Source organism: Arachis hypogaea, chromosome 17 (assembly GCF_003086295.3).
Source record: "Arachis hypogaea cultivar Tifrunner chromosome 17, arahy.Tifrunner.gnm2.J5K5, whole genome shotgun sequence".
Lineage (NCBI taxonomy): Eukaryota > Viridiplantae > Streptophyta > Magnoliopsida > Fabales > Fabaceae > Arachis > Arachis hypogaea.
This window is the reverse complement of record NC_092052.1, coordinates 56844786-56867744: the sequence shown is the minus strand read 5'-3', so window position 1 is coordinate 56867744 and position 22959 is coordinate 56844786. Positions and strand designations below refer to the sequence as shown.

The following is a 22959-nucleotide window of genomic DNA, read 5'->3' as shown; positions in this document are numbered from 1 at the left end:
CATTGACCTTGATGAAATTGGAACTTGAAGGATGACTCAGGTGGAAGACTCCATATGGCTCTGCTTTCTCCACTCTGTAGAGACCTTCCCATATGGATCTCAGCTTGCCTGGCATGAGTCTCAGCCTGGAGTTGTAGAGAAGAACCAGATCCCCGGGTCTGAACTCTCTTCTTTTGATATGCTTGTCATGTACAGCCTTCACCTTCTCTTTGTATAATCTAGAGTTATCATAAACTTCAAGTCGAAGGGTCTCCAGTTCTGCCAGTTGCAGCTTCCTTTCAGCACCAGCTTTCTCAAATCCCATGTTGTATTCCCGCACAGCCCAGAAAGCCTTGTGTTCCACCTCTACTGGAAGGTGGCAAGCCTTTTCGTACACTAAGCGGAAGGGACTCATCCCAATGGTGTCTTGTACACTGTTCGATATGCCCAGAGCGCATCAACAAGTCTGGTGCTCCAGTCCTTCCTATGAGGCTTTACTATCTTCTCCAGAATGCGCTTTATTTCTCTGTTAGACACCTCTGCTTGCCCATTGGTCTGGGATGGTAAGCTGTTGCTATTTTGTGAATGATCCCATGCTTCTTTAGTAGTCCTGCTAGTCTCCTGTTACAAAAGTGAGTGCCTTGATCACTCAGGTGATCCAAAGCAACAGATAATATGGTTTCTAACAAAGGAGATAACAGTGTTAGTGTCATCAGTGTGGGTAGGAATTGCTTCCACCTATTTAGAAACATAATCCACAGCTAGCATTATATAAAGGTAACCACTAGAGTTTGAAAATGGACCCATGAAGTCAATGCCCCAAACATCAAAAATTTCACAGAAAAGCATAATCTGTTGGGGCATCTCATCCCTCTTGGATATATTACCAAACCTTTGGCATAGGGGACAAGATTTACAGAAGGTAGTAGCATCTTTAAAAAGAGTAGGCCACCAGAATCCACAGTCTAAAATTTTTCTAGCTGTTCTTTGAGGGACCAAATGTCCTCCACTCTTAGAAGCGTGGCAGCCTCTAAAATGGACTGGAATTCTGATTGGGGCACACACCTTCTAATTACCTGGTCAGCACCATACCTCAATAAATATGGGTCATCCCATATATAATATTTAGACTCGCTTTTCAGCTTGTCCCTTTGATGCTTAGTAAAATTAGGAGGGAAAGTATGGCTAACTAGATAATTAGCTACAGGTGCATACCAAGGAAGTACTTCAGATACTGCGTGCAAGCTATCAAATGGAAAAGCATCATTGATAGGGGTGGAGTCAGTCTTAATGTGCTCAAGGCGACTCAAGTGGTCTGCCACTAAATTCTGGTTACCACTCCTATCCTTAATTTCTAAATCAAATTCTTGTAGCAACAGTATCCAACATATTAACCTTGGTTTGGACTCCTTTTTAGCTAATAAATATTTTGGAGTTGCATGGTCTGAGTACACTACCACCTTAGTACCAAGTAAATAGGCTCGGAATTTATCTAGAGCAAAAACAATAGCCAGAAGCTCTTTTTCAGTGGTAGTGTAATTAGACTGAGCAGCGTCTAAGGTTTTAGAAGCATAAGCAATTACGAAAGGATCCTTACCTTCGCGCTGAGCCAGCACCGCTCCTACTGCATCGTTGGAAGCATCACACATAATCTCAAATGGCTGGCTCCAGTCTGGTCCTCTCACAATTGGGGCTTGAGTTAAGGTGATCTTCAGCTGATCGAATGCATTCATGCAGTCCTTACTCAACTCGAACTCAACATCTTTCTGCAGCAGTCTGGATAAAGGCAATGCTACCTTACTGAAATCCTTGATAAATCTCCTGTAGAAACCTGCATGGCCAAGGAACGAACGAACTTCCCTCACGGAGGAGGGGTAAGGTAAACTAGAAATGACATCTACATTTGCTGGATCTGCAGAAATACTAGTACTAGAGACAACATGTCCTAGAACAATCCCTTGTTTTACCATAAAGTGACATTTTTTCAAAATTTAAAATAAGGTTTGAACTAACACACCTGTTTAATACTCTAGCTAAACTATCCAAGCAAAGGCTAAATGAATCACCATATACGCTGAAATCATCCATGAAAATTTCCATACAGTTCTCAATAAGATCTCAGAAGATATTCATCATGCATCTTTGGAAGGTAGCTGGTGCATTACAAAAGCCAAAAGGCATCCTTTTGTATGCATACGTTCCAAAGGGACATGTGAAAGTAATCTTCTCCTGATCTTCAGGAGCTATATGAATTTGAAAATAGCCTGTATAACCATCTAAAAAGCAGTAATGTGATTTACCTGACAGGCGATCAAGCATCTGATCAATAAATGGCAAGGGGTAATGATCCTTGCGAGTAGCTTGGTTGAGACGTCTGTAATCAATGAAAACTCTCCATGAATTCTGCACTCTAGTTGTCAGGATCATTCCATGCTCATTCTTTACTGTTGTGACTCCAGACTTCTTGGGCACCACTTGTACTGGACTGACCCATTCACTGTTTGAGATGGGGTAAATGATATCTGCTTCAAGTAGCCTAGTCACTTCTTTCTTGACAACTTCTAAGATGGTGGGATTCAGTCTTCTTTGGGGTTGACGGACAGGTCTTGCTCCCTCTTCTAAGAATATTCTGTGCTCACAAACTTGTGGGCTGATGCCTACTATATCCGCCAAGGTCCACCCAATTACTTTCTTGTGACTCCTCAGCACACTGAGCAGTTGCTCCTCCTGTTGGGGAGTGAGTTCCCTTACACTACAAAAAAAAGGGTTAAAATGGCAGTTTTTTAAGGTAATTACGGCGGTTACAACCGCTATTATTACCGAAAACGGCGCTTCCAAGAAACGCCGGAATTCTGGGCGCCATTCTGGTTATTACGGCGGTTTTCTGAAAACCGCCGTAATAACCAGTGGATAATACGGCGGTTTTCTGGCGGTTAAAATGGCGATTTTAACTGCCATTTTAACCAGATAAAATGGCGGTTTTGTTGTTGTTTAAAATGGCGGTTTGTAACCGCCATTTTTACCCGGATTTAATGGCACCCTTCTCGTTTAAAATGGCACTTCTAACCACCGTTTTTACCTGGGTTTAATGGCATCCTTCTCGTTTAAAATGGCGTTTCTAACCGCCGTTTTTACCAGGGTTTAATGACATCCTTTTTGTTTAAAATGGCGTTTCTAACCGCCGTTTTTACCAGGATTTAATGGCATCCTTTTCATTTAAAATGGCATTTCTAACCGCCGTTTTTACCAAGGTTTAATGGCATCCTTTTCGTTTAAAATGGCATTTTTTAACTGCCGTTTTTACCAGGATATAATGGCACCATTTTTGTTTAAAATGACATTTTTAGCCGTCGTTTTTACCTAATTGCAATTTTATACTTTTTAAAATGAGATTGAAACTATGTATTTAAAGTGACATTTTTAGAACTTAAACTTTAAAATCTCATAATAACCAAAAAGTATAACCTTAAATCAAACATCATAACAAGATTTTTAATTCATACAGTCTCTGAAAATAAAAAATCATAATCCAAAAACAAAAATATCAAAGATAACATTTTTCAATAATTTCAAAAATAATACTTAATACATAAAATCTTTATCATACAAGATCATGCTTCTTTGTTGCTCGCTCCAAAAGACCTACTTCTTAACTCTCTTGGTGATGGAATGTCACTCTCTTGATCCAATCCCTACAACAAAAATATAATTATGAGCACAATAAAAAAAAGATATAAAACTGAATCTGAAACTATTAATATGAAATTATTCAATCAAAAAAGAAAACTCACATACACTAACTATTTGCACAATAAATCCTCTGTTTTCTGCAAATTAGGAAAAGGAAACTCACACTAATTTAACTCTATTTCAACTATCGATCTCTCTCTGTTTTGTCAAATAAATATCCATGTAGCTACCCTCCAAATTATATCTTATCTTAAAACTGCCATATACCACATGCACCATCACCACCACCACTTCCAATATATATATATATATATATATATACAATCACACAAACTGCACTTTTATACAGTACTACTTGAATTCAGAGCTACTACTTCATTCTACTCTTTATCATAATCATAATGGCCAAGTTAAGTGCTAGAAGCATGAAGAAGAGTGCTACTAGTAACAGTTTCAGGTTTGTGGTGGAGAAACTAATTCATAAGAGTTTGTTAATGGGGAACAACAACAACAATAATGTTACTATAATTAGATATTAAAAAATCTATTCATTAAAAATCTATATATATTCTAAGGGCAAGAAATTTATTCTTTTATATGCAAATTAGATATTAAAAACTTACTTAAATAGTATTTAAAAGAAAATATAAAAAAATTATAATTACCTCTTTCAAATGATAATTTCTCTTCTTTTTTCTTTCCCAGCAAATATTAAAACTTGAAGCTTTCAAAGTAAAGTAGCTAACAGCAAAAGTTGAAGAAGATCTTTTTTTTTAAATTTATTTCTTGCTTGATAACTATTTTGACTAGTTGATCATAGTTAGCATGTCCGTAAAAGAATGGCTTTGCAATGAGAAAATGATACATCATGGTTATGGACAAGAAACAAATGTCAAGGTTACCAATGCAATGTAAGAATCAGAACTAAATCCTAAATAACAATCAAATTACATTTTAATGAAAGTGGATAACTTACCATTCCAGCAATTTCAATCCAGACTTCAGGTTCTGAAAAATCATATATATATATATATATATATAGTTAATAATATGAAGAGAAGAAAAATGCTCAAGTAAACGATACTATACCATAATCACTAAATAAATAAACCATGAAAATTCTGAAATTGCATGGCACGGTTAAGATCAATTCAGTTTTGCAAATTGTATCACATATTATAATATAATTGAAACTATTGTTGCCACGTATTCTCATAACATTATAGCAAATAATAAATATTACCTTTACTTAATCACATGTTTGTTCCTCTTTAATTTCTTGCAGTCAGGACCACCTTACAAATAAAACAATAATTCTTTCTTCAACTTTAATTTAATTCCCTCTAGCTATTTATCTATTTTCAGAATCCTTATTTACTATCGTGTGTTAATTATTCGTTGTATTCATATGGTAATTGTAACAGAGGTTATTAACGTGATTTTCAATTTGTTGACCAATTTTATAGTTATGACTTATGACACTCAAGTCTACAGCTTCCACTCTTTGATTAGAGGTATATTTATTAATTAAGACTTAAGAGTCCATATATAATTAAATTAATTCTTGTGAAAAAACTAATTAATGAACCAAATATATATATATATATATATATATATATATATATATATATATATATATATATATATATATATATATATATATATATATATATACCTGCCAAGGAACTTTCTGATGAATATTTCACTACAATATTGCATGTTCTTTAAACCTTAGCCAATGAATTCAACTTGCAATACCCTTCCCTTGCTGTGAACAAATCTTGATATCACCATCTACACACAAAAAAAGAATATATCACCATCTACACACAAATAAATATTCATGTAGCTACCCTCCATGTACGTATGAAAGTAAATGATTTGCTTTCTGTTATCATCCCTTGATTTCTTCTTAATGTTTCTTACTTTTACAAGATTTAGAAAAGCATAATAAAAACAGATTTAATGATTTCAACTTTTGTTTTTACAAAATCTTGAAAACAAGAGATACTATTTTGTTAAAAATCAAAGAAATAATGTTCAAGTAAATTTGATCTGTTGCACTTATTTAATCCTAAACCTGTTTTAGATTCCAACTATGAACCTTTCAGCAAATTTAGTCTTCAATAAAACAATTGAACGAGCTCATCAATTTAAAAAGTAAAATGTCTTGTACAAACAATCCTCATGCCACTTGTTGTCACTGCCCACTGGAGATTCAAAGAAGCAAAAAAGTTAGAGCTTCAAATTATCTATTAGAAATTTTCATCCCACTTGAGATTATTATTTATTTTTAATTAAAAAAATAGATGATAAAAACTACAATTCAAAGGAAGCTAAGTAATTGGAAATTGAAACAGAGAGAAAGAGACACAAGTTCAGAGAAGCTTAGCTTACTGAGAGTTGAGTCACATGTCCTGCATATATATATATATATATATATATATATATATATATATATATATATATATATATATATATATATATATATATATATATTTAACCATAGATAAGAAATTGAAGTTAGATGAAAAGAAATCCTCAACGAAGATAACAGCCAAAGGAAATATTATAACAAGGCTTTTCAATGATTTTTTTGTTTTGGGATTAAAGAGAAAATTAGACAGCAGAGGAGGAATACAAAGGACAACAAATTCTCTTTACAAAAATGAGCAATCAGAAGAAAGGGTCATCTAAGAAGTAAACAGCAAAGAGCAAAAATCAAAATTGAACAAGTAACATCAGATCTAGAAAAGCAAGGACCTTTTTAAGTCTTGCAACTTCTTCAAGGGTCTGTGAATTCACAATGGCAGCCTGCATACAGCACAAAAGTAGTATATTTAAAATGTTTATAATTTATTTTTTAAGCAGTATATTCACAATGTTTATTACACAGTAAATGGAATGGCCCTCTAATATGGTTGTTGCTAAGATCACTGCACAAGAAACAGAAAGTTTAATTTCTAGTTCAAATAATTACACAAGAAATAGAAAGTTTAATTTCTAGTTTAACAATCTCTTGAAATTTTGGTCCCTATTTCTAGTTTCAAGAAAGAACCACAACAAACCAAAATACAAAGGGTAACTTAAACCGCATTAGCATGAATGAAGATTGGTAATTGATGAGCAGATAATTTATACGTTTTTTGGCATTGTTTTTAGTATGTTTTTAATAGAATATAGTTACTTTTAGGAATGTTTTTATTAGTTTTTATGTTAAATTCATATTTCTGGACATTACTATGAGTTTGTGTGTTTTTCTGTGATTTCAGGTATTTTCTGGCTAAAATTGAGGGACTTGAGCAAAAATCAGATTCAGAGGTTGAAGAAGGACTGCTGATGCTGTTGGATTCTGACCTCCCTGCACTCAAAGTGGATTTTCTGGAGCTACAGAAATCCAAATGGCGAGCTTCCAATTGCGTTGGAAAGTAGACATCCAGGACTTTCCAGCAATATATAATAGTCCATACTTTGCCCGAGTTTAGACGATGCAAAAGGGCGTTGAAGACCAGTTCTACGCTGTAGTCTGGAGTTAAACGCCAGAAACACGTCACGAACTAGAAGAATTACATAAGTATTTCTATCTTTATTTTCTGTTTATTTATTATTATTATTCGAAAACTCCATAACCATTTGATATCCCCGTGACTGAGATTTACAAAATGACCATAGCTTGCTTCATACCAACAATCTCCGTGGGATCGACCCTTACTCACGTAAGATTTTATTACTTGGACGACCCAGTGCACTTGCTGGTTTGTTGTATCGAAGTTGTGACAAATTATGAATTAAGATTAGAGCACCAAGTTTTTGGAGCCATTACCAGGGATCACAATTTCGTGCACCAAGTTTTTGGCGCCGTTGCCGGGGATTGTTAGAGTTTGGACAACTGACAGTTCATCTTGTTGCTCAGATTAGGTAATTTTCTTTTTGTTTTATTTTCAAAAAAAAAAAATTTTCAAAAATCTTTCAAAAAAATTTTTCCTTTGTTTTCGAAAATTATTTTAAAATTTTTAAGAATGAATTCTAAAGTTTCAAAATGGTATGCTGAAGTTTGGCTAGCCATCAAGCTTTAGACTAACCTGGTATGATTCCTGGAATCTTGATTGAGGACTGTGAATTCATTGCTTCCTTTTCCCTATATGTTTTCAAAAAAATAAAAATACACAAAAATCCAAAAAAAAAAAATTTAATAAAATCATAAAAATCAAAAATATTTCATGTTGGTTGTTTGAGTCTTGAGTCAATTTTTAAGTTTGGTGTCAATTGCATGTTTTTATTTTTTCAAAAATATTTTCGAAAATTCATGCATTCATAGTATTCTTCATGATCTTCAAGTTGTTCTTGGTAAGTCTTCTTGTTTGATCTTCATATCTTCTTGTTTTGTGTCTTTTCTTGTTTTTCATATGCATTTTTAACTTGTTAGTGTCTAATTATTGAAAATCTCTAAGTTTGTTGTCTTGCATGTTTTTCTTTCATTGAAAATTTTCAAAAATAAGTCTTGATGTTCATCTTGATCTTCAAAGTGTTCTTGGTGTTCATCTTGACATTCATAGTGTTCTTGCATGCATTCATTGTTTTGATCTAAAAATTCTCATGCATTGAGTCTTTTTCATATTTTTCTCTTCATTAAAATTTCAAAAATCAAAAAAATATATTTCCCTTTTTCACTCATAAATTTTCGAAAATTTGGATTGAATTTTTCAAAAAATTTTAAAATTTAGTTGTTTCTTATGAGTCAAATCAAATTTTCAATTTGAAAATCCTATCTTTTTCAAAATCTTTCTTAAAAATCAAATCTTTTTCATTTTTCATATTTATTTTCGAAAATTTTAAAAATATTTTTCAAAAATATTTTTCTTAATTTTATATCATATTTTCGAAAATATCATCAACAATTAATGTTTTGGTTCAAAAATTTCAAGTTTGTTACTTGCTTGTTAAGAAAGATTCAAACTTTAAGTTCTAGAATCATATCTTGTAATTACTTGTGAGTCAAGTCATTAATTTTGATTTTTAAAATCAAATCTTTTTCAAAACTAATTTTAATCATATCTTTCTATCATATCTTTTTAAATCATATTTCTTTTTTCAAAAATTTGATTTTAAAATATCTTTTCTAACTTCTTATCTTCTTATCTTTTCAAAATTGATTTTCAAATATTTTTCAACTAACTAATTGACTTTTTGTTTCTTTCTTATCTTTTTCAAAACTACCTAACCAACTATCCCTCTCTAATTTTCGAAAATACCTCCCTCTTTTTCAAAAATTCTTTTTAATTAATTAATTGTTTCAATTTTTAATTTTAATTTTAATTTTATATTAATTTTCGAAAATCATTAACTCTTTTTCAAAATTAATTTTCGAAATTCCCTCTCCCTCATCTTCTTCTATTTATTTAATTACTTACTAACACCTCTCTTCATCTCATATCTCTGCTCTCCTCACCCTTGTGTTTGGATTCTCCTCCCTTTTCTTTCCTTACATTACATTCTTTTCTTCTTCTACTCACACAAAGGAATCTCTATACTGTGACATAGAGGATTCCATATTTTCTTTGTTATTCCCTCCTTTGTCATATGAGCAGGAGCAAGGACAAGAACATTCTTGTTAAAGCAGATCCTGAACCTGAAAGGACTCTAAAAAGGAAACTAAGAGAAGCTAAAATACAACAATCCAGAGACAACCTTACAGGAATTTTCAAACAGGAAGAGGAGATGGCAGCCGAAAATAATAATAATGCAAGGAGGATGTTTGGTGGCTTTACTTCACCTAATTCCAATTTACATGGAAGAAGCATCTCCATCCCTACCATTGGAGCAAACAATTTTGAGCTGAAACCTCAATTAGTTTCTCTGATGCAGTAGAACTGCAAGTTTCATGGACTTTCATCTGAAGATCCTTTTCAGTTCTTAACTGAATTCTTACAGATCTGTGATACTGTTAAGACCAATGGGGTTGATCCCGAGGTCTACAGGCTTATGCTTTTCCCGTTTGCTGTAAGAGACATAGCTAGAGTATGGTTGGATTATCAACCCAAAGATAGCCTGAACTCTTGGGATAAGCTGGTCACGGCTTTCTTAGCCAAGTTCTTTCCTCCTCAAAAGCTTAGTAAGCTTAGAGTGGATGTTCAAACCTTCAGACAGAAAGAAGGAGAATCCATCTATGAAGCTTGAGAGAGGTACAAGCAACTGACCAAAAAGTGTCCTTCTGACATGCTTTCAGAATGGACCATTCTGGATATATTCTATGATGGTCTGTCTGAGTTATCAAAGATTTCAATGGACCATTCTGCAGGTGGATCCATTCACCTAAAGAAAACGCCTGCAGAAGCTCAAGAACTTATTGACATGGTTGCTAATTACCAGTTCATGTACACTTCTGAGAGGAATCCTGTAAGTAATGGGACGCCTCAGAAGAAGGGAGTTCTTGAAATTAATACTCTGAATGCTATATTGGCTCAGAATAAAATATTGACTCAGCAAGTCAATATGATTTCTCAGAGTCTGAATGGAATGCAAGCTGCATCCAACAGTACTCAAGGGGCATCTTCTGAAGAAGAAGCTTATGATCCTGAGAACCCTGCAATAGCAGAGGTGAATTACATGGTTGAACCCTATGGAAACACCTATAATCCCTCATGGAGAAATCACCCAAATCTTTCATGGAAGGATCAACAAAAGCCTCAACAAGGCTTTAATAATGGTGGAAGAAATAGGTTTAGCAATAGCAAGCCTTTTCCATCATCCACTCAGCAAAAGACAGAGAGTTCTGAGCAGAATCCATCTAGCTTAGCAAATTTAGTCTCTGATCTATCTAAGGCCATTGTGAGTTTCATGAATGAAACAAGGTCTTCCATTAGAAATTTGGAAGCACAAGTGGGCCAGCTGAGTAAAGGAATCACTGAAACCCCTCCTAGTACTCTCCCAAGCAATACAGAAGAAAACCCAAAAGGAGAGTGTAAGGCCATTGAATTAATCACCATGGCTGAACCTACAAGGGAGGGAGAGGACATGAATCCCAGTGAGGAAGACCTCCTAGGACGTCCAGTGATCAACAAGGAGTTTTCCTCTGAGGAACCAAAGGAATCTGAGACTCATCTAGAGACCATAGAGATTCCATTGAACCTCCTTGTGCCATTCATGAGCTCTGATGAGTATTCTTCTTCTGAAGAGAATGAAGATGTTACTGAAGAGCAAGTTGCCAAGTACCTTGGTGCTATCATGAAGCTGAATGCCAAATTATTTGGTAATGAGACTTGGGAAGATGAACCTCCCTTGGTCACCAATGAACTGAGTGATCTGGATCAACTGAGATTGCCTCAAAAGAAATAGGATCCGGAAAAATTCTTAATACCTTGTACCATAGGCACCATGACCTTTGAGAAGGCTCTATGTGACCTTGGGTCATGGATAAACCTCATGCCACTCTCTGTAATGGAGAAACTGAGAATCTTTGAGGTGCAAGCTGCCAGAATCTCACTAGAGATGGCAGACAATTCCAGAAAACAGGCTTATGGACAAGTAGAGGACATGTTAGTAAAGGTTGAAGGTCTTTACATCCCTGCTGATTTCATAATCCTAGATACTGGGAAGGAAGAGGATGAATCCATCATCCTTGGAAGACCCTTCCTAGCCACAGCAAGAGTTGTGATTGATGTAGACAGAGGAGAATTGATCCTTCAACTGAATGAGGACAACCTTATGTTTAAAACTCAAGGATCTCCTTCTGTAACCATGGAGAGGAAGCATGAAAAGCTTCTCTCACTACAGAGTCAAATAAAGCCCCCACAATCAAACTCTAAATTTGGTGTTGGGAGGCCTCATCCAAACTCTAAGTTTGGTGTTGGGAGTCTATAAAATTGACCTGATCACCTGTGTGGCTCCATGAGAGCCCACTGTCAAGCTATTGACATTAAAGAAGTGCTTGTTAGGAGGCAACCCAATGTTATTTAATCATTTTTATTTTATTTTCTCTTTGTTATTTCATGTTTTATTAGGTTGATGATCATGTGGAGTCACAAAAACTACTGAAAAATTAAAAACAGAATGAAAAATAGCATTAAAAATAGAACACCCTGGAGGAAGAGCCTACTGGCGTTTAAACGCCAGTAAGGAGCATCTAGCTGGCGTTTAACGCCATAACAGAGCATGAAACTGGCGTTAAATGGCAGAAACAAGCAGTAGTCTGGCATTTAAACGCCAGGATTGCACCCAGAGGAAAGCTGGCGCTGAACGCCAGAAACATGCTGCATCTGGGCGCTGAACGCCCAGAACAAGCACCAATTCGGCATTTAAACGCCAGAATTGCATGCAAAGGCATTTTACATGCCTCAATGGTGCAGGGATGTAAATCCTTGACACCTCAGGATCTGTGGACCCCACAGGATCATCTCAGCATCTGTGGATCCCACAAGATCCCCACCTACCTCCACTCATACTCTTCACCACTCACATCCATCCACTCTTCCCCATAAACCTACCTCATAAACCCCACCTACCTTCAAAATTCAAAATCACTTTCCCAGTCAAACCCACCCCATATGGCCGAACCTTAACCCCCCTCCCTCCACTATATAAACCCCTCCATTCTTCTTCATTTTCACACAACACAACTCTCTCTCCCTCTCCTCCATTTCTTCTTCTTCTTCTTTTCTTTCTTCTCTTGCTCGAGGGCGAGCAATATCCTAAGTTTGGTGTGGTAAAAGCATAAGCTTTTTGTTTTTCCATTACCATAGATGGCACTTAAGACCGGAGAATCCTCTAGAAAAGGGAAAGGGAAGACAAAAGCTTCCACCTCCGATTCATGGGAGATGGAAAGATTCATCTCCAAAGCCCATCAAGACCACTTCTATGATGTTGTGGCCAAGAAGAAGGTGATCCCCGAGGTCCCCTTCAAACTCAAGAAAAATGAGTATCCAGAGATCCGACATGAGATCCAAAGAAGAGGTTAGGAAGTTCTAACAAACCCCATCCAACAAGTTGGAATTCTAATGGTTCAAGAGTTCTATGCTTATGTATGGATCACTAGGAACCATGATCAAAGTAAGAACCTGAACCCAAAGAATTATCTCACCATGGTTCGGGGGAAATACTTAGATTTTAGTTCGAAAAATGTGAGGTTGGCGTTCAACTTGCCAATGATGGAAGAGAACGCACGCCCTTACACAAGGAGAGTCAACTTTGATCAAAGGTTGGACCAAGTCCTCATGGACATATGTGTGGAAGGAGCTCAATGGAAGATTGACTCAAAAGGCAAATCGGTTCAACTGAGAAGACTGGACCTTAAGCCTGTAGCTAGAGGATGGTTGGAGTTCATTCAACGCTCAATCATTCCCACTAGCAACCGGTCTGAAGTTACTATAGACCGGGCCATTATGATCCATAGCATCATGATTGGAGAAGAGGTGGAGGTTCATGAGATTATACCTCAAGAACTCTACAAGGTGGCTGACAAGTCCTCCACTATGGCAAGGTTAGCTTTTCCTCACCTCATTTGCCATCTATGCAATTCGGCTGGAATTGACATAGAGGGAGATATCCTCATTGATGAGGACAAGCCCATCACTAAGAAAAGGATGGAGCAAACAAGAGAGCCTATTCATGGATCTCAAGAGACGCATGAAGAAGCTCATCACCAAGAAATCCCTGAGATGCCTCAAGGGATGCACTTTCCTCCACAGAATTTTTGGGAGCAAATCAACACCTCCCTAGGAGAACTGAGTTCCAACATGGGACAACTAAGGGTGGAACATCAAGAGCACTCCATCATCCTTCATGAAATTAGAAAAGATCAAAGAGCTATGAGGGAGGAGCAATAAAGACAGGAAGAGACATAGAAGAGCTCAAGGAAATCATTAGTTCCTCAAGAAGAAAACGCCACCATCACTAAGGTGGACTCATTCCTTGTTCTCAAATTTTCTGTTTTTCATTTTCTTTATGTTAAGTGCTTATCTATGTTAGTGTCTTATTACATGATCATTAGTATTTAGTAACTTTGTCTTAAAGTTATGAATATCCTATGAATCCATCACCTCTCTTAAATGGAAAAATGTTTTTAATTCAAAAGAACAAGAAGTACATGAGTTTAGAATTTATCCTTGAACTTAGTTTAATTATATTGATGTGGTGACAATACTTTTTGTTTTCTGAATGAATGCTTGAACAGTGCATATATCTTTTGAAGTTGTTATTTATGAATGTTAAATATGTTGGCTCTTGAAAGAATGATGACAAGGAGACATGTTATTTGATAATCTGAAAAATCATAAAAATGATTCTTGAAGAAAGAAAAAGCAGTGAATACAAAGCTTGCAGAAAAAAAATTTAGAAAAAGAAAAAGCAAGCAGAAAAAGCCAAAAGCTCTTAAAACCAAAAGGCAAGAGCAAAAAGCCAATAACCTTTAAAACCAAAAGGCAAGGGTAAATAAAAAGGATCCTAAGGCTTTGAGCATCAGTGGATAGGAGGGCCTAAAGGAATAAAATCCTGGCCTAAGCGGCTAAACCAAGCTGTCCCTAACCATGTGCTTGTGGCGTGAAGGTGTCAAGTGAAAACTTGAGACTGAGCGGTTAAAGTCAAGGTCCAAAGCAAAAAAAATAGTGTGCTTAAGAACCCTGGACACCCAGTTATGTGTCTGTGGCATTTATGTATCCGGTGGTAATACTGGAAAATAAAGTGCTTAGGGCCACGGCCAAGACTCATAAAGTAGCTGTGTTCAAGAATCAACATATTGAACTAGGAGAATCAATAACACTATCTGAACTCTGAGTTCCTATAGATGCCAATCATTCTGAACCTCAATGGATAAAGTGAGATGCCAAAACTATTCAAGAGGCAAAAAGCTATAAGTCCCACTCATCTAATTGGAGCTATGTTTCATTGATATTTTGGAATTTATAGTATATTCTCTTTTTTTTATCCTATTTGATTTTCAGTTTCTTGGGAACAAGCAACAATTTAAGTTTGGTGTTGTGATAAGCGGATAATTTATACGCTTTTTGGCATTGTTTTTAGTATATTTTTAATAGAATCTAGTTACTTTTAGGGATGTTTTTATTAGTTTTTATGTTAAATTCACATTTCTGGACTTTACTATGATTTTGTGTATTTTTCTGTGATTTCAGGTATTTTCTGGCTGAAATTGAGGGACTTGAGCAAAAATCAGATTCAGAGGTTGAAGAAAGACTGCTGATGCTGTTGGATTCTGACCTCCCTGCACTCAAAGTGGATTTTCTGGAGCTACAAAACTCCAAATGGCGCGCTTCTAATTGCGTTGGAAAGTAGACATCCAGGACTTTTCAGCAATATATAATAGTCCATACTTTGCCCGAGTTTAGACGACGAAAAAGGGCGTTGAACGCCAGTTCTATGCTGCAGTCTCGAGTTAAATGCCAGAAACACGTCAGGAACCAGAGTTGAACGCCAAAAACACGTTACAACTTGGCGTTCAACTCCAAAAGAAGCCTCTGCACGTATAGACTTCAAGCTCAGCCCAAGCACACACCAAGTGGGCCCCGGAAGTGGATTTATGCATCAATTACTTACTTCTGTAAACCCTAGTAGCTAGTTTAGTATAAATAGGACTTTTTATTTAGATCTTCGGATCATCTTTGATTAGTTTTATGCTATCTTAGACGTTTGGGGGCTGGCCATTCGGCCATGCCTGAACCTTTCACTTATGTATTTTTCAACGGTAGAGTTTCGGCACTCCAAAGATTAAGGTGTGGAGCTCTGCTGTTCCTCATGTTTTAATGCAAAGTACCACTGTTTTATATTCAATTCAACTTATTCTGCTTCTAAGATATCCATTCGCACCCAAGAACATGATGAATGTGATGATTATGTGATGCTCATCATCATTCTCACTTCTGAACGCGTGCCTGACAAACACTTCCATTCTACATGCAAACAAGCTAGACTGAGTATCTCTTAGATATCTAATACAGGGGACCGAGTTCGAGATATTAGAATCTTCGTGGTATAAGTTGGAACCCATGGATGGCCATTCCTGAGATCCGGAAAGTCTAAACCTTGTCTGTGGTATTCCGAGTAGGATCTGGGAAGGGATGGCTGTGACGAACTTCAAACTCGCGACTGCTGGGCGTAGTGACAGACACAAAAAGAGGGTGAATCCTATTCCAGTATGATCGAGAACCTCCAGATGATTAGCCGTGCCGTGACAGAGCATTTGGACCTTTTTCACAGAGAGGATGGGATGTAGCCATTGACAACGGTGATGCCCTACATAAAGCTTGCCATGGAAAGGAGTAGGAATGATTGGATGAAGACAGCAGGAAAGCAGAGGTTCAGAGGAACGAAAGCATCTTTATACACTTATCTGAAATTCTCACTAATAAATTACATAAGTATTTCTATCTTTATTTTCTATTTATTTATTATTATTATTCAAAAACTCCATAACCATTTGATATCCGCCTGACTGAGATTTACAAGATGACCATAGCTTGCTTCTTACCAACAATCTCCGTGGGATCGACCCTTACTCACGTAAAGTTTTATTACTTGGACGACCCAGTGCACTTGCTGGTTAGTTGTATCGAAGTTGTGACAAATTATGAATTAAGATTAGAGCACCAAGTTTTTGGAGCCATTACCAGGGATCACAATTTCGTGCACCAATAATTCCCTTAGAGACAAAGAATATGCATTAAATTAGCTAGTCAACATCCATGCTTAGCTAATCACTACTGAGTCCCATATTCTCATAGTTAAGCACGTTTATATCATACAAATTGACTGTCCTATCAAATCAAACACAAAGTAGCTTGGAATGAAGTCACCAAATGATCTATCTCAATGCAGCCAGAAACTGAATCACATACTCTTATGTAATAAGTTTCAAAAAAAATAAAATAAAAAATTAAGATCATCAAGCAGAGATTAAACCACCAATTTAGAAGCACACTAGAAGCTGATATACAAAAGTACCAATTTAGATACATTAACCATCACACACACATAAAAACAAACACATGGTGCTCAAAACACAATAAGATACAATTCCTGTCTCTCAAAACCCTAACAATCATATAATTAAGATGTCATGCCTAAACCTTAATTATTAATCAATTTGAACCAGCAACAGAAGAACAAATAGTAATTAATTATATTGTTATACCGCAAAAATAAAATAAAAAATTAAAGAAGGGACAAGAGAAAGGATGAGAGAGATCTATAGTACTTACAGAAGAATAGAGGAAGCAGGGGAGAGTTGTGCTTGTTCTGTTTGTGATGGCTTGGATTTAGAGATCTTTAATAGAGAGATGTCATCGGAGAAGACGCTGAAGATTTTGGCAGAGAAGGCGCAGAGCTAGGATGGAAAGGAGAGGAAGCTGGAGGTGACATCACCGGAGAAGATTACCACGGGAAGAGATATCGCCGAAGGAGGTCGTTGCTGGTGGAGATGTCACCGGAGATGATCCGAGATCAGAAAGAAGATCCGCAATCGTCGCACAACGGGGAAACAACGTGTGTGTGGCTTGGAATCTTCGATTCTGTTGAAGAGAAGCAATGGTGGAGGGTGAAAGAGGCGGTATAGCGATGGATTGAACAGGAGGAAGAGGGAGATATAGAAGGGAGATTCAGTGAGCCATCGTATGCATATGTATAGTGTTTCAGTTAGGGATTGCATTTTTCATTTTATATACGTATGATAAAGGTGGTTCAAAACCGCCATAATCACCAAAACCGCCACCAAACACATAGTCAATTATGGCAACAACTAAAAGTGCCATTATGTCTGAATATTATGGCGGTTCTTCAAAACCGCCGCCGTAATATAAATGCCATTTTAAACCTCCTTTTTTGTAGTGTTGCAATGATAACTGGGAGCTTCTGATTATCCTCAAGGTAAGTATACTTGAGGTGGGGTGGAAGGGGCTTTAATTTCAATTTCTGCTCATGGCTAGGCACTTGATCATCTGGAGCCAGTGATGATTGTAATGTGTCTTCATCTTGTCCAGGGGGTGTCCCCACACTTGCATCTTGCTCCGTGTAGCTCTCTTCTACTTCCTCCTGGTGAATTGCAGCTACTGTCTCATCAATGATGTCGCACTAGAAGATAGAATGATCTTCAGGGGGTGCTTCATAGCTTTATCCAGATTGAAGCTCACTGCTCTGCCATCTATCTCAAAGGAGTAAGTTCCTGAGAAGGCATCCAGCTTGAATTTTGAAGTCTTCAGGAATGGTCTTCCAAGCAGGATGGATGATGGTCTTCCTGAGTCATTAAGGGGCATTTCCAAAATATAGAAGTCAATAGGAAATGTGATCCCCTTAATGCTCACCAGCATGTCTTCAGCAATTCCAACCACAGAGATAATGCTTTTATCTGCTAAAACAAAACGAGCTACCGACCTTTTTAAGGGAGGGAGCCTCAAAGCATCATATACAGACAATGGCATTATACTAACACACACTCCTAAATCACACATACATTCAGGAAATTTCACACCACCTATAGTAATAGTAACCATGCATGTACCTGGGTCACTACATTTTTCAGGTATATCACCTACTAATGCAGAAATGGAACTACCTAGAGGAATAGTTTTTAAATTCTGTAATTTATCTTTATGCATGCACAAATCCTTTAGAAATTTAGCATATTTAGGTACTTGCTGAATGACATCAAAAAGTGGAATTGTTACCTCAACCTTTTTGAATATTTCTACCATTTTAGGGTCTAGTTCCATCTGCTTTCTGGATTTCCTAGCAAGGTGTGGAAATGAGATAGGAATGGCGCCACTTGTAGCTTCTGCATCCCTTGGTGCTCTATTCCTTGGCCGTGCTGCTTCTTCTTCAACCAAGTCTTGTACTACATCCTCTTCTTCAGCATCCTCTGCCTCCACAACGCCTTCAACTTGTATGTTTTCCTTTGAGCTTGGCTCTTCATGGTTCTTCTTTTGTAGTGTGGTTTCGGACCTCAAAGTGATGGCATTGATGCCACCCTTGGGGTTGGGTATAGGTTGAGAAGGAATTGTACTGGAGCTTGAAGGTTGAGTGTTGGAGGTACTCGACGATCCCATCTGAGAGACGAGAGCTTATATAGCAGAAGTCAGACCAGTAAGTGTGTTTTCCATGGTTGTTTGTCTTTGTACAAGAGAGTGAAGCAACTCGACATTGGGAGAAGAAGATGGGTAAGTAATTTGAGGGACCTGCTGTTGGTTATTCTGAAGCGCTTGGGACTGCCTTTGGTAAGGTGCTCTATAAGGCTGGTTTTGATTCTGCTGTCTGTTGTTGTTCCACCTCTGATTTCCATTATTGTCTCTGCCTCCTCTGTTGTAGTTGTCCCTCCATCCTTTGTTGAAATTATCTCTCCATCCCTGGTTGGGGTTGTCATGCCAACCTTGATTATGGTTTCCACCTTGGTTGTAATTTCCACCTTGTTGATTGTATCCTTGATTCGGGCGGTCATAGAAATTATGAGTAGCTGCCAAAGTGTTGTTTTCTTGTTGGAGCTGCGGGCACTCATCAGTGTAATAAGTGTAATCAGCATATACCGCATACTCTTTGAGGAACTAACTATTAACTTTGTTGTGGTGAGGGAGACTGATGTTGTTGTTGATTCAGCTGTATCTGCTTCAATAAGTTAGTCATTTCACATATAGCCTGTGTGAAAGCAGTAGTCTCACTACTAGAAGAAACCTCCGCAACAGTTTTAGGGTGGTTGTTCCTGTGCCTGTGATTCCGAGTGGACTCAGCTAGGTCACTGATCAGTTGCTACGCTTCATCTGCAGTCTTGTACTTTTTCAGAAAACCATTACTTGCACCATCCAATGTTGTCTTATCCCGAGGCTTCATGCCTTGAGTGAAGTAGGTGATCAACACTAACCTGTCAATCATGTGGTGGGGCATGCGTCCAGAAGATTCTTGAAGCGCTCCCAGTACTCATAAAGAGTCTCTGATTTGCCTTGAATAATGCAAGAGATCTCTTTCCTTAGTCTATCTGTAACTTCAGCTAGAAAGTATTTTTCCAGGAATTCTCTCCTGAGCATATCCCAGTTAGTAACGGTCGCTTCAGGTTGATTGTAGTAACACTCCCTCGCCTTTCCCTCAAGAGAAAATGGGAAAGCAGTTAGCAAAATAGAAGTTTCATCTGCACCATGACGCCTAACAGTAGAACAGGCTGTCTTAAAATCCCTTAGGTGCTTGATAGGCTCCTGAGCATGTAAGCCATGAAACTTAGGCATCAAGTTGATTAATGCAGTCTTCAGTTCAAAATCTACAGCCATATTTGGATGACGCACTTGATACGGTTGCAGAGTAAAGTCTGGAGCTCTAGCTTCCTGGAGAGTGATCCTCCTGGGCTCCGCCATATTACCTACGCCTAAATCAACCGAATTAGTAGAAAAGGAGCTTGTTTCTTCCTCAGATGGCGCTTCAGATTCGCCTTCAGATGAGACTGTGAATCGATAACAACCACTTCACCACCCTCAGAGGCTAGCCTACGCCGAGCTCGCCTAATACGTGAAAGAGTTCTTTCAATTTCAGGATCAAATGCGGCTAAGCTCGGATTAGGCAACGAACACATCATTCAATGAAAGAAACATACAGCTCATGGTAATAAAATAAAATCAAATACGCGAAAATTAAAAATATGTACACTAATTAATAATTTAGCACACAATTGCAACTCCCCGGCAACGGTGCCAAAAATTGATGGAGGGCAGAAATTGGCCCATTAAGAAATCAATATAGAAATACGTTGCGAGTTCTTAACCAGCAAAAATCCGCTCATCAATTTAGAAAGGTTGTCACAAAATTAGAATAAAAATACTGGGAGTATGAATCCTAGGTCGTCTCCTAACGAGTTGACAAAAGGGTGCTATCTTATTAATCAAGGGTTTTCCGAGAATTTTTGAGAGTTGAATAACAGGAAATAAATAATTGTAAATTAATGCAATGAAAATTAAAAGAGATTTATATATTCTAATTAAAAAGCCTTGACTGGGGGAATGATTAATTGGAAGTTCTGTCCTTGTTGGAATTCTCTCAAATGTAGTATAAAGAGGTTGTTATTTTCACTTAGTTAACCCTTAATAAATAAAGGAAAGTCAAGTAATTGAGCTAACTCTTATTCGCAAATCCTAGTCCTCTCCCTTGGGAAGGTCTAGCATTAGTAAATAGAGAATTAGCCAACAACTTTCAATTTAACTAATCACTTGAGCATTCCAACTCTAATGTCTCCATTTAATCAACCCCCAAGTCAAGTTGGGAGTCTACTCCATTGACATGAATATAACTTGCACAGAACTAAAAAGGGAATAAAAGGAAGACATGATAAATAATAACTGAGAATTAATTAAAGGTAAAAATAATCCTTTGCATTAATAAATTCTAAAAATAATCCAATTGTAACTCTGAACAAAGATTAAGGATATGGAAGAGTAAGGGGATAAAAAAACAAACTGGGATAATAGCAACTTCAATGGAGGTAATGACTCTTCTCAATATCCAAAGCAAAAGCAAAAAACTAAAAATATGAATGTGAAAGAAAACCTAGAGGAAGAGTAATTTCTCTCTAAGATTTTGATCTAAAACTAAAACTACGCTAATGAGAATGTATCTTGAGTCTCTGTTCGTTTCCTGGCTCTAGTCTGTGTTTTTGGGCCGGAAACTGGGTCCAAACTCGGCCCGAAATCGCCCCCAGTATTTTCTGCAGATCGCGCAAGTCACGCGTACGCGTCACTGGTCATCTTCACGTGTCATGCGTACGCGTCAAGCACGCGCACGCGTCGTCTAGCAGAACTTCAATCCACGCGTACACGTCAGGTACGCGCACGCGTCACTGTAAAAATCTCCAGATCACGCGCACGCGTGAGCTATGCGTGCGCGTCGATGCTCGCTGGTTGTCTCCTTTATTTCTTGTGCTACTTCCATTTCTGCAAGCTTCTTCTCCATCTTCTAAGCCATTCTTGCCTTGCAAAGCCTGAAACACTGAACACACAGATCACGGCATCGAATGGCATAAAGGGGAATTAAAATATATAAATTAAAGGCTTAGGAAACAAGTTTTCAATCATAGAACAAAACTAGGAAGAAATTGTAAAATCATGCAAATCATATGAATAAGTGGGTAAGGACTTGATAAAAACCACCCAATTGAGCACAAGATAAACCATAAAATAGTGGTCTATCAACGGCTTACCTCTAGAATCCCTCCTCTACTGAGCTCTGAGGAGGCAAATGTCAGCAAGAACTTGATCCAAACGTTGGTCAGTGTTGACCCTACGAGTGTATGAATGAGGGTCCTTTCCAGATGTTGGTAACTGCAATACCACCCTCACACTCTCTGGGCTTAATTCCATGATATGCCATCTGACCATGGTGCACCAATTCTTCGGCTCCGGGTTCATGCCACTGACATGCTTGTATGTTACCCAAACATTGGCGTAAAACTTTCGCACCATCAATACTCTAATCTTAGTCACAGTGTTGATCATAACATCCCAACCCTAACTCAGAATCTGGTACAGGATCTCCGGGTACTCACCCTGCTTTAGATCGAAGCGGACCTCGGGAATCACTTTCTTTTTATGCACCACCTCATAAAAGTGGTCCTCATGTGTCTTGGAAAAGACCCGGGTGAAGTCCCATGGGTCGGATGTAGGAGCCTTCTCTTTTCTCTTTCTTGATGAGGATTCTCTGATCTTGGGTGCCATGGACATAGTAAAAATGAAGAAAAAGCGGAGTGCCCAACACCAAACCTAAAAGATTTGCTCATCTCCGAGTAAAATAAAAATAGAAAATAAGAAATAAAATGGATAGGAGGGAATAGAGGGGAAGTCTTCGGCATTGACTAAGGGGAAGGGGAAAAGAAAGAAAAGGGAGTTTGTATGGTGAAAGGTAAGTAAAAAGAAGAGAGTAGTATAAGGTGTGATAAAAGTGGAGGAAGAGTGGGGTATTTATAGGTGGGGAGGGGTTGGGTTTCAGTTATGGGGTATCGGTGGGGGGATGAAATTGAAATTTGAATTTTGGGTTGTTTGGAGGAGAGATTGATGGGATAGATGAGAGTGGATTGGGTGGAGTGGGAGGTTGGTTGAGAGAATCAAGGGAGGTGATGGGTGATGGAATAGATGAATGTGGATGAAAAAGTGGGTAAGGAGGAGAAAGAATGCATAAGTTTGAATAGATAAAAGTGGTTAGGGAGTGGGGTAAACCATTGGACAAGACCTCCTTCAAATTTGAAACAGCTCTGTTGGGTGCTAAACGCCAGTTCTGGCATTTAACGCCAGTTCTAGCGTTTAATGCCAGCAGAGGATCAACCTCCCT

At 37.6% G+C, this 22959-nt stretch overlaps 1 long non-coding RNA gene and 1 other non-coding gene across 3 annotated transcripts; both read right to left on the bottom strand.

Moving 5' to 3' along the window:
• Positions 1-3412: 3412 nt before the first annotated feature.
• On the bottom strand, positions 3413-6615 carry LOC112762434 (uncharacterized). 2 transcript variants are annotated; one of them, XR_011875262.1, is made up of 5 exons: positions 6433-6615; positions 5345-6086; positions 4913-4964; positions 4646-4677; positions 3413-3671 (listed from the first exon to the last, which is right to left on the bottom strand). It is a non-coding gene; the product is annotated as an uncharacterized lncRNA (long non-coding RNA). The 2 variants fall into 2 exon arrangements; XR_011875261.1 differs by lacking the exons at positions 4646-4677; positions 4913-4964.
• A 3168-nt stretch (positions 6616-9783) lies between these two features.
• Positions 9784-9891, bottom strand: LOC112768331 (small nucleolar RNA R71). The gene has a single exon (XR_003185766.1). It is a non-coding gene; the product is annotated as a small nucleolar RNA R71 (small nucleolar RNA).
• Positions 9892-22959: the final 13068 nt, after the last annotated feature.